The sequence below is a fragment of the Cyanistes caeruleus genome, chromosome 6, assembly GCF_971803275.1.
Source record: "Cyanistes caeruleus chromosome 6, bCyaCae1.hap1.1, whole genome shotgun sequence".
Classification (NCBI taxonomy): Eukaryota; Metazoa; Chordata; class Aves; order Passeriformes; family Paridae; genus Cyanistes; species Cyanistes caeruleus.
In genome coordinates, this window is record NC_141706.1 from 19,084,413 (window position 1) to 19,095,685 (window position 11,273).

Here is an 11,273-nt window from a genome sequence, read left to right on the forward strand (position 1 = left end):
TGGGGCAGGGTAAAGGTGATTGACGGGGAACATTCAGGAAAACTGGGAGGGGTTTACATAACAGACAAATGGAACCAACCAAAGCAGTAAATGGGGGAGAACCAGGAACATACCAAACAGACAAAACACTAACAATTTTAACAGAACTGAATAAACATACTACAACAGTTCCTCTCAGAGACTTGGAATGCTACCTGGGCAGGAAGAGCAAAAAGGACAGTCTCACTCCAAACCAAAATGATCCTGGAAATCAAACTGCATGGAGTTCTCGAATGAATAATACTATTTAACCACATTTGGAGGGAGTAAGGACTCTATCCTAAGTTTCAGACAGATCTTAGACTTAGACATTAATTCTGTTGTATTTCTTAATATTATACTGAATCACACATACCTCAAAGTGGAAATAACTACCTGGATTTTTAATTACAAATTTCCTCACTGTTCCTTAAAGTTGTGGGCTTGTTTTTTTAATATCTATTATAAGCATTAGGGTTTCTTTCTTAATCTTTGCAAAGAATTCATATTTTAAAAAAAAAATATTTCAAATGCAGATGAATTTATGGAGGTGATACTGCATAGCAGAGACAACAAGCAGTGCTTCTACCCATGTCTACAGATTCAGGGCTGAATGAGCTCCAGAAATCCAAGTAGAATATCAGGAGATTATCTGTTGCACAGCACAGCCAAAGAAATCCCTATTCCCTGTCATTGTGAACAAGAGTGTTATACCTTCTGTCTTAACTTGCCTATAAATTGCTGGAAGAGTGTGCTAGCATGTACCACCATAGAGAAAATGATGCCAGGAGGAAAACATTTCCTAAGACCTCACAAAGCAGAGACAGAAGGAAAACAGCTTTGCTCTTTGCCAGGACTCAGGATTATCACTCATGTGGGAGAAATACACTTAATATAAACAGAGAAAACATCATCCTCTTATTCACTTTTGTCTTTTCTCCCTTGACACTTTGCCTTAAGAATCAGATGAAAGAACAGGATCTCACTGCTTAGTCATATGTTTATTTCCACCCCCGCCATCACCTACTCTTTCCACTTGTTCCTGTTATTGGCACAAACTCTGAACCTGTCACACAGTTCCCTTGTGGGGACCACACAAACTTGTTAAAACCCCAGGCTGACACTTGTCAACTCCTCTTCCTATTATAAAACAGCATATGATACTTTGTGCAGGCAATGGGAGCCTTGCTGTTGATCTTGGCAGAACCCCCATTCTCATGAACCAAAGGTGTGCTACGACTTACTAAATTATGTTCTGTAACACAAAGGGGTTTTCCATTTATTTCATCTGCAAATACAATTTTTTTCACAGTTTTTGGAAAAGCAAACTTGAATACACCTGCAACCCTCTATTGCACTAATCACCGACTTCTGTCCATCAGGAAAAAACGGCTATTAATCAGCAAGGTGAGCCATAACACCCCTTTAGGTGTAAGGAATAGAAAGATTTAATGAAATCATAGAGAGACCTATCCCATCAATCAGTAGAAGAGTGACTAATCCCACACTCTCTTAACCTCCCAAGATCTGATGTACAAACTCATAGAGCAAACATCTTCCCAGGAAACCCCTCATACATCAAGCCTTGAAGTAGGATATTAATTCAGCTTCTGGAGGAAGCTCTGAAGAGCTGTTTCTGGACAAATGAAGAAATCCTTTTAAGGAGTAAAGGATCAGTCACGCACACTGCTAATATATTGATTCAAAGTTGTTTCCTGGTACAGCTACAACTATTGTTTCAATTATTGTTTTCAACACATCAAACTTGAGTGGTAGGTCATCCTCAAAATTACTTCTCTTGTTTATTTATACACAGTGTTAGATATATTGTATATAGTTGTATAAAATATTATTATATTTTATGCAGCAGTATGTCATTTTATATATTATGCATATTTATATAGTATTTAAATTATCTATTAAATGTTGCACATGTTTACCTATAGATATAATGTCATGGAGCAAAGCAGGCTAGAGATGCATATATCAACTTCAGTCAGGAATTTAACATTTGTTTTCATCTCTAGGGAGATGCATTAAAAAAGTGTACCCAATGTTTGACTACCAAACCTCATCCCCATTGGAATTAACCAATTGTCGTGGTTTTAAAGCAGTAACTAAAAAATTACTAGAAAACTTATTTCTTGCTGTGTGATGTGGATTAGAAAAAGAGCAAAACAGGCTTAAAACTTAAAAGGAATAAAGAAAGTTTATTAACAAAAACTATAAGAATAAGAAAACTAGAATAAAACTTCCACAACACCCTTTTCTCCTCCACTACCCAACCATTCTCTTGCTCACATGACAACATAGAGACAAAAAATTTTGGTGTTTAAAACAGTCCCAATTCTTGCTCGAGTCTTCTGATCAGTCTTTGTAGAGAAACAGAAGTCTTTTTCTGCTAATCTATGGAGTTTCTCACAAGAAAACTAATTTTCTTCATAGCTTTCTATTTCTCTGATGTCAGCTGCCCGAAAATCTGTCATCAGTTTACTCCTCCCATTTCACATCACTCTGAGGTGTGTTGTGGGTCAATGAGTCTAGGGATGTCATTTTAAGGATGAGTTATTCAAAGGCAAAAGTTCTCTTCATTTGTCTCTGTGAGCCTCTCTGGAAACAGAAGTTTTCTCTTTGCCTCTACAAAGCTACAAATCTTCAACTATTACTTCTCTCTCTCAGTCCCAGCACCTCACTGTATCACAACTACTTTACTTTTTGTTCAAAATCCACACTTTGAATTACTCTATTCTTCCCTATATACTCTGTCATGAATTAAAGGAGTTTTTTTCAGAACACTGTTGTCCATCTCCATAGCTTTGACAGAAAAATATTTCAGCTTATTGAAGCATCTCCTTATTCTCTACCTCTTCTGAAGCTTAATTCTTTTCTTTACTGTCTCTGATAGTTTATAAAGTCTCTTTACATGTTGATTACTCTCTCTTTCTCTCTCTGGACAAAAAAAGGATTAATCTGCAAGTCTCATCTGGGTAGTGAAAGGGTTAAAATCTTGCCCAGGCTTTGTAGATGGTTCTGTGATCTCTGCTGGAGCAGCAGCTGGAGTTGTCTGTGATGGAAGATTCTTCATGGCTGCTCTGCAGAGTGTGGTCACTGTCTCAGCCTGCCGCAGGTCAAGAGCTTTTTCCTTTCTTTACTCGGCAGTCTCTGGTGAATTCAGTCACAGCAGAAACTGCAGCCGAGCCAGGGACCGGCCTGGTCCAGTCAGAACCCAGGAGAAGCCCCACAGGCCCCATCTCCCGGCCGGGAGCCGCAGCAGGCCCAGCCCAGCCCCTGCCCGGGCCGCATGGCCTGGGCAGAGGAACGGGAGGCCAGCTGGAGCTCTGTTACCTTTCACAGCCAGGAAACAAAGCGACAAAGAAATTTCCAGGCTTAGGTCTTAAGGTGGTGTTCACAGGTTGATCTCACTTTTCAATGGTAAAAATTGCTGTCAATTCTTAGAAACGGCCAGTTGTTGGCTGGGAGAAAAACTCCCATCAGCCGCCAGCAGTTTTAACTTCCTTAAGTCTTTCTCTTTGTTTTCTTAAATGCTAATCCATCACACCGATCTTTACTTTTTGTTCACTTTTGCAAAGTGGTTTTTGCTGTACTAATGTTTCATACAGATTAAAATGTTCTATTTTTTGTATTTGTAGCAGACTTAGTAAGGTACAATAACGGTTTACACACAAATTTCTAGCTTAAATCATGGGTAAGCATTACAGCACAAGCTTCTACTCTGCTCTCCATGAAGGAACAAGGACTCTGGTAATCACTGGTTCATGCAAGGGAGTGTATGATGTATTGATGTATGACAGAAGTCACCAGGGAAACAGTCTTGGATCCATCACTGCAAGGAAATACAGTTCTCATAGTTATCCTGTCATGTAAGGAAAATGATATCCCAGATCATAAGTTATTTAACTACTTCATCTTCTGACAGGCTGTGCTGGTTTTCTTTTGTAGAAGGAAGAATTCCCTTTCAGCTGATTTCTTCCAGATTCCCCTATATAGACCCACTGTTTGCTTGGACATAGACAGAACCCAGTGTAAATACATTTTCCAAATCTGATGACTTAGCTTCCACTCACTAAAGTCAATGGGATTCTTGCCCATAAGAAGTTAATTCTTTTCACTTTGAGGCTGTACTATTCTTGCACCCAGCCCAAGGGGTTTTTTTCTGTAGTACAAGAAAGCAGCTATGCCTGGCAAAATGCCTTATCAATTCACACTCTAAACCAAACCAAAACACATGAGCTGAAATAACCAGTCACCATTTGCAAAATATGAACTACCTGTAAGTACACTGCCTAAAGCTGTTTCTGAAGATAAAAAAAAAAAACCACAAGAAAACAACAACAAACAATCAAAAGAAAAACAAAAAAACCCCAAAAAACCCCCACAAAAAACCCCAAAATTATCAAACAACCAATGCAATCAAACAAATAATACACCTAAAATCTACAGAAGACGAAGGATGCAACACATCTCATCCTCACATTATGAAGGGGAAAAACCCCCAAACTAAATAAACCACATAAAATGTGACAAACAAGCTAAAACTAAGTTTTCTGGTGCTCTTTGCTGCCACTAAAGGCACAAAATTCTATTGCTTATCTTCCCAAGGATTTCTTCATAATACAATATGTTTTTGTTAGCTGTTCCAACCTTATAATCAATATTCACTCTGCAAAAAAGTTTAAGAGACTCTATTTCCATTTGATATGCCACAAACCTCCTGCCAGTCTAACAGCTGAGGAGTCTGTTTTCCAAAATTAGGGCAGAGCACAATCAGATAATTTGTTCTTTAGAAAGTAAAACATAACTAAAAAATCTAGACATAAAATACTTGCTGCAATGTTCCAGTTTGACAATATTTTAACATCACAAGAGGTTTATATGCCCATAATCTTGGTGTAAACACAAAGTTTTAAGTATCACTAACTTTGTGAAACTTTGGAAACTTTGTGGAAACTTTGTATTTCCATATATTTAACAACATTTATGTGAATGTTATATATTCATATACATTTATATATAAATATAATAATTTTATATACATATATGTGAATGTGTAATATTAATTAATATTCATCAGTATATATATTTATGTGCATATAAATATGTATGAACACATCATTCATATGCTGGTTACATAGAAAGAAAATGTAGTATCCAAGTCCCTTCTGATCCTGGTTTAGGCAGGATACTAGCTTTTACTCACATTAATTAATATCAGAATAAAGGCAAAAGGAAATGGCTTCAAATTGTGCTAGGGGAGATTCAGGTTGGACATCTGGAAGAATTTCTCCACCTAAAAGGTGGTTAAACATTTTAATGTCCTGCCTTGGAAGGTAGTGGGATCATCATCCCTGGAAATGTTCAAGAAATAGCTGAAGGTGGCACTCAGTGCTGCATCCTAGTGGACCTGGTGCTGTTCAGCCAGAGGTTGTACTCCATGATCTTGGAGATCTTTTCCAACCTTAATGATTCTGATTCTAAGACCACTATAGTGGAGGTATCCCTAATTCCTGTGAAGTAATCACTGGTAATCTAAGAACCGTAGCATTTATGAAGGCATGAAAGAGCAAACCTGAATGAAATCAGATATAAATAGAAGCTTTTTTTCCAACAAACTTTCCAGTCAATTCAACAGGTTTTCCACAAGCAGAGTAATGCTGTCTAAATAAAACAGAGATGAGCTAGAGATGCCTTAAAGGTGCTGATATAACTTGTTTGAGCAGCATTAGCCAAGCACAAAGAGACGCAGCAAGCAGGATATACTTATCTGAGAAGTGTATTGCAATTATTTATTGGTCAACGGACCCCAGTTTCCACACTACCCTTTCCCTTTTAAAATTCTATCCCTTTCCATGCTTGCTCTTTCTCATCTAGAACCCTTGAGCTACTAATGACCCTCTCGCAACAATCATGATACAAAATTCTGCCTGTATTTTTACCTTTCTTATCTCTTTGCAGATGTTTATCTGCTGTAGCAGCTGCAGTCCATATTAAAGAGCTGGACTGCAAGAGCTGGGCCCTCATTGCTTGATATGAAGGCAATTGAAATCACACTTGCAAGGAAGTTTACAGCTGGAGTTGCAGGCAGAGCATGACCCATCTCTCTGACAAGTTCAAGTCTCCAGAGTTAAATAGTCTAGAATTTTACAGGGATCTAGATCATGATATTAGCTTCTTGTACACAGCAGCCTTCACAATGGTTTGTATGGTACAGTTAAATCCAATAATTATAATGAAGAATCACATTTCTGACTTCTAAACCGTCTTCCTTTATTCACCAAGAGTCCACTGTCTCCAGGCTCTGACGTCTTAATGGTGTTGGAAATTGAGCCAAACTGAAACTTCGTTCTATAACTGCATATTACACCAGTATTTTTCCGGTTTCATCTGGTTCTCACTGTTAGTGGAGAACAGTGTCAAATTTACATCATTCCAGGAGCTTTTGATTTAATAGGAAAAAGGGAGGTTTGTTGCATAACTAAGACAGTGAAGAGAAGGTTATGAAATTCAAGTATGGGGCCCAAATCAATCCCAGATTCACAAACTGCGAATGAATGAAATACTTCACTCACAAATCCATCCACAACTAGCATCAATACATTACTGAATTTCAAACTGAGGACACACTAGACAAACCCAGTTTCTCTGTGCACCTCTGAAAAATGAGAAAAAATTATTTCCATTTCAAAACAGATACTCTGAGTTATAGTACCTTAATATTTCTTTAACACTGAGAGATTCCTAGGTAGAATATATTGGCCTTACATAAGTCCAAGTATTATTTTATTATTACCCATTTAACACCTAGTTAAATGTTACTTAATCCTCTGGCTTGAACCCAATACATCCGCATAAAGTTAAATATTGCTAGTGCACTATTGTTTAAATTAAGCACAGTCTATGCAGCAGCAAATGTCATTCACTGTCATTAGGGTAAATTGGTTCCCTGGGCAACATACCGAGAATGCAGGTGTCCTGATTACATGGGTCCTCATTAAATACAGTACACTATTTCTTCAAAAATGGAACTCAAGCTGATTGTGACAAAAAGCCTGCACTCCTCCTTTTTGCAGTGAGGGAGGATGCACAACCACAACCACCAGAACATGCATGCACCCACCTCCCCGCAGCAACTCCCAGATCCCTGGGCAGAACAATGTTTGCCAATTGTATCCTGGTTTAGTCTGCAGGCCCTGAGCACAGAAGAAGCTCTGCCCAGATAGGGATCTACAAGAGAACAAGGAGCTATTGAAGCCAGGCATCCTCCTGCAGACAGCTCTTTATGTGACTGAAACCTTGAAGCAGATAAGGCTCTGCACAGATGGAAGTACTGCTCCTATAGTAAATTGAGGGACCAGAGCTTGAGATGGTAATCACTTGCTATTTATCAAGGACTGTGTCTTCTATGAGGATCCTAGTATACCTCAGAGGGCTAAATAATAGTGAGATGCACCATGTCTCACACACCTGAAGTATTGCAGATCAACTATGATAACACATTCTTGTTCTATTTGAATTTTTCAGTTACTAATGTGACCAAATGTGTAATGTGGCCTAAAGTGTATTAGCTTAATAACCATAAAACCCCCACAGATTTACAAAAACATCCTACTTTTCTATTTAAAAGAAACAGAGACTTTAAAATACTAACTTTTTTTATTTCTGTTCAATAGGGGATTCATGCACTGGAAGAGTTAAGAAGTGATAGTAGTGCTGAGAGTTATATGAACTGCTCCTGTTAGCAGGTCTTTTATGGAGCTGAAAGACAGCTGGTGATCCTTGCCTTGGGGTTTGCAATTCAATATCTATTTCAGGGGTTTTTATTCTCGACAATGTGAACCTTATACATCATTTACATAATGCAACACACTTGCCTTCTTCTGCTGGGCTTCAGAATTTAGATTAGTAACAGAAACATCAGTTACACTGGTTAAACAATATAGATGTCATCCATTAAAATATTAGTTTTACTCATTGTCCCAGTGCAACCTTTTAAATAGAACATTTTCAGCCTGGAGATGCAGTTCCTTCCACACAGACGTTTCTAATAAAATGATATATAGACTGAATGACATAGAGGTTTATTGATTCTACCTTCTATTGGTAATGAAAAACAAAGCAATTAATTCTATGAAACCTACAGCAAAGCAAGAGCATTATGATTTTAAGATGGGGCTATGCAATAAACATTGAAGATTTGTATGTTAAGAATCAACTTAGAATCTGAAATGAAAAACAGGACCATACAGAGAATGAAAGCATTTAACAGGAATAAAGAATCACACAAGCACAGACTCTCTAGCTGTATGAATGTGTGCACATGCACGGAGAAGAAGCTTGGAAAAGCTTCTTCTCTTGTCATTGCTGAGGCCCACTGAGCAAGAATCATCTGAGACAGTGGAGTGATGCTCTACTCCAACTCTGTTTCCCTTAACTGGCAAGGCCAACAGGCAGCACATTTCTGACAAAAATATGGTCAAACTTACTAAATAATTTAATTAGAATCTTGTATAGAGAGATTCTGAAGGTGACTGCTATGAGCAGGTTTGGATGACTTCCACGATACTTTGAGCAGATACATGTAAGTCATTAAGCTCCACCAAACCTATGCAGCAAAATGTTAGAAAAATGGAAATGTTTCCTAGTTTTGGATTTTCTTTCAAGCCTGAAAAAATTATTGTTTCTTTATGAAAAGATTTGTCAGGAAACACATGAGCAACACCCACCCAAGTTTTGGGTATGTCAGGACTGAGTAGGGAGTGACAAGTGGGTGCTACTACAAAAGATCTTACAGGTTTTGCCAGTGTCAGAATGTGCAGGGGGATAGATGTTTGGAGGAAACCCCATCTCTCCAGATGCTCAGAAATTCTGCTATGAATTTTAATATATTATCGATGGAATTGAGCATTGCCAAACACAAACATTTAGAAAGTTCAAGCCAGACCATTATCAAATCATGACATTGAAAAAGAAACTGTGAGATTTGAAATACATTCAATATGCATTTCTCTTACTGTCTCTTTCATTTCTAAGATTTATATCATATTCAAATCTCATTTTGAGATATTCACAGACAACAACAAAAAAATGAAAAAAGGGAGAGAATCAAAGAGATGGGAAAGAAAGCCTCTTGCTTCCAGGATTAGAGAACTGAAACAAAATAGTTTCTTATCTAATTTAAAATAGTCCCTTTTCAAAATTATTTTTTCTTTACTTCCATCTATCTGTGTGATCCTGGGAAACTTCCCAGGATGACATTTTACTTTTTTTGTTTATTTCATTTAGTTTTATTTGAAATCAGGTATGCAGGAAACACCCAAGTTAACAAAGCTAAATCACAAGTGGTGTTGGCAGACACAGCACTCCAACAAAATTAATACAGTTGTACAAGACAGCTGCTGAAATCTAGTATGGGGCTGCAAAGGTTCCCTCATTCTGAAACCACCCACTGCTCTGAAAGTTGCTTCCAAGGAGAGATGTGGTTGGAATTTTGACCATTTGCATACAAATTAGAAAGCTTCAGTACAAACCACAGAGTCTAAGAATTGTGTCTTGAAAACATCCTAAAAGTTCAGTAATGACACAGCTTCTCCCCACAGCAGAAATAATATTTGTAAAATGTGATAACATGAATAATATTGGTAAAATGTGATAACATGATTAATGTTGGTAAAATGTGATAACATGATTAGCTCACTAAGCAGAAATCTTACTACAAATATAGAAGTAGCCTACAGCTTGAAAGAGTATTTTAAGCTCAGATTTCTAGAAATTAACTTAGGCAAGAGATTGTCAAATAGTCTCAGAAATTATTCTACCTAGTTAAACTACCTATAATTTAAATAAAAGGTAGACAAAATAGCAGCTATATAATATACCACATAACCGGAAAACAAACAAAATAAAAGCACTGAAAGAACAAAAATGGGAAAAAAGACAGAAAGATAAACACAGAAATGCGATTTCTGTAAATCAGTGGAGAAAAAAAAAAAAGTTCCAACACCCTCTTTCTCAGTAGTATTGTATTGCTGAGTTGGACCCTCCCATGGAGTGTCTTTGCAACAATGCAGTGGCTCAGAGTATATTCAGCCATGACTTTTTCTAATGAGCTAAAGTGGAAAGAGAAGAAAAACACAATAGAATGTCACTTGGCACTTCCACTGCTAAACAGCAATGACTTTTATGTTTGTGCAAAGGATATCACAGCTCCTTTGCCAAGGAGTCCATCACACTATGATTACTGGAGGAGGGGATTTCCATCTGCCTTATTTCCATAACAACTCTGTCTACTTTCAGAAACTATGTGGAAGAGTTAAAAAAGACTACACTGTGTGAACCCAGTTCCAACCAAACACAACCAATCTGCATATTTGCTGTGAGCACAGTCAAATCATTCCCTTCCTCAGGGTTGGCCCGTTGGTGGTTTTTTTTTTCAGATGTGCTATCCCTGAGTTTCCTTATCTGAAGAGGTGCTGAACATCTGATCTCAGTGTATTTCTGACTTGATAACACATTTCTTCCCACTGAAACCTCACTGCATCCCAGCAGGTGGTAAAAATTGCTCCCACTGTTTGGAAATCTATTACTTAAAAATATCTCATTGTGGAATGCATTTCCAATCATTCAGTGATTGATTCTGATCAACAATCCTTCAAAACAGTGTAGGTTTTACTGACCTGGACATCCTTCTAAACAGTTGCAATGGCCTCCTCCTGCAATAAGACATCAAAAATAATGGTCTGGGCTCTTACACACAACAGTCACCTGCCTTTTAATGGGGGCAAAACAAGACTCCAGAAAATAGCACATGAAGTCCAAAAGAAAGTGACTGTAACTGGGCAGAGGTCCACTGAGGTGCCAGGAGTTAACCTGCGCATGCTGAACATTTGGTCCTAACTCCCTATGTCCTGTCAAATAAACTGGGACACAGGAAGGCTTGTGGCTGGAACATCCTGCACTTCGGCCTTCCCCATCTCTCACAAGAGAAAGCAGTTCTCTATACTATGCTGAGGTCAGGGCTGGCACTGGGAGAAAGGAAGCCGTAAATCAGTCGCCTCTTCCTTGTGCCAAACAAACCACAGCAGAGAAGAGAGTTTGGACCCTGCTCCTCTGATATTCTAGAAGGCCTACGCCCTGTCTTCCTAGTTAAAGAAGTCTTGTTGCCTTCCCTGCCCCTTACCCAACCTTGGTGGTTATACAACACCATGCGTGCTTTCAAACTTCTCCCTTACTCGTCCAAA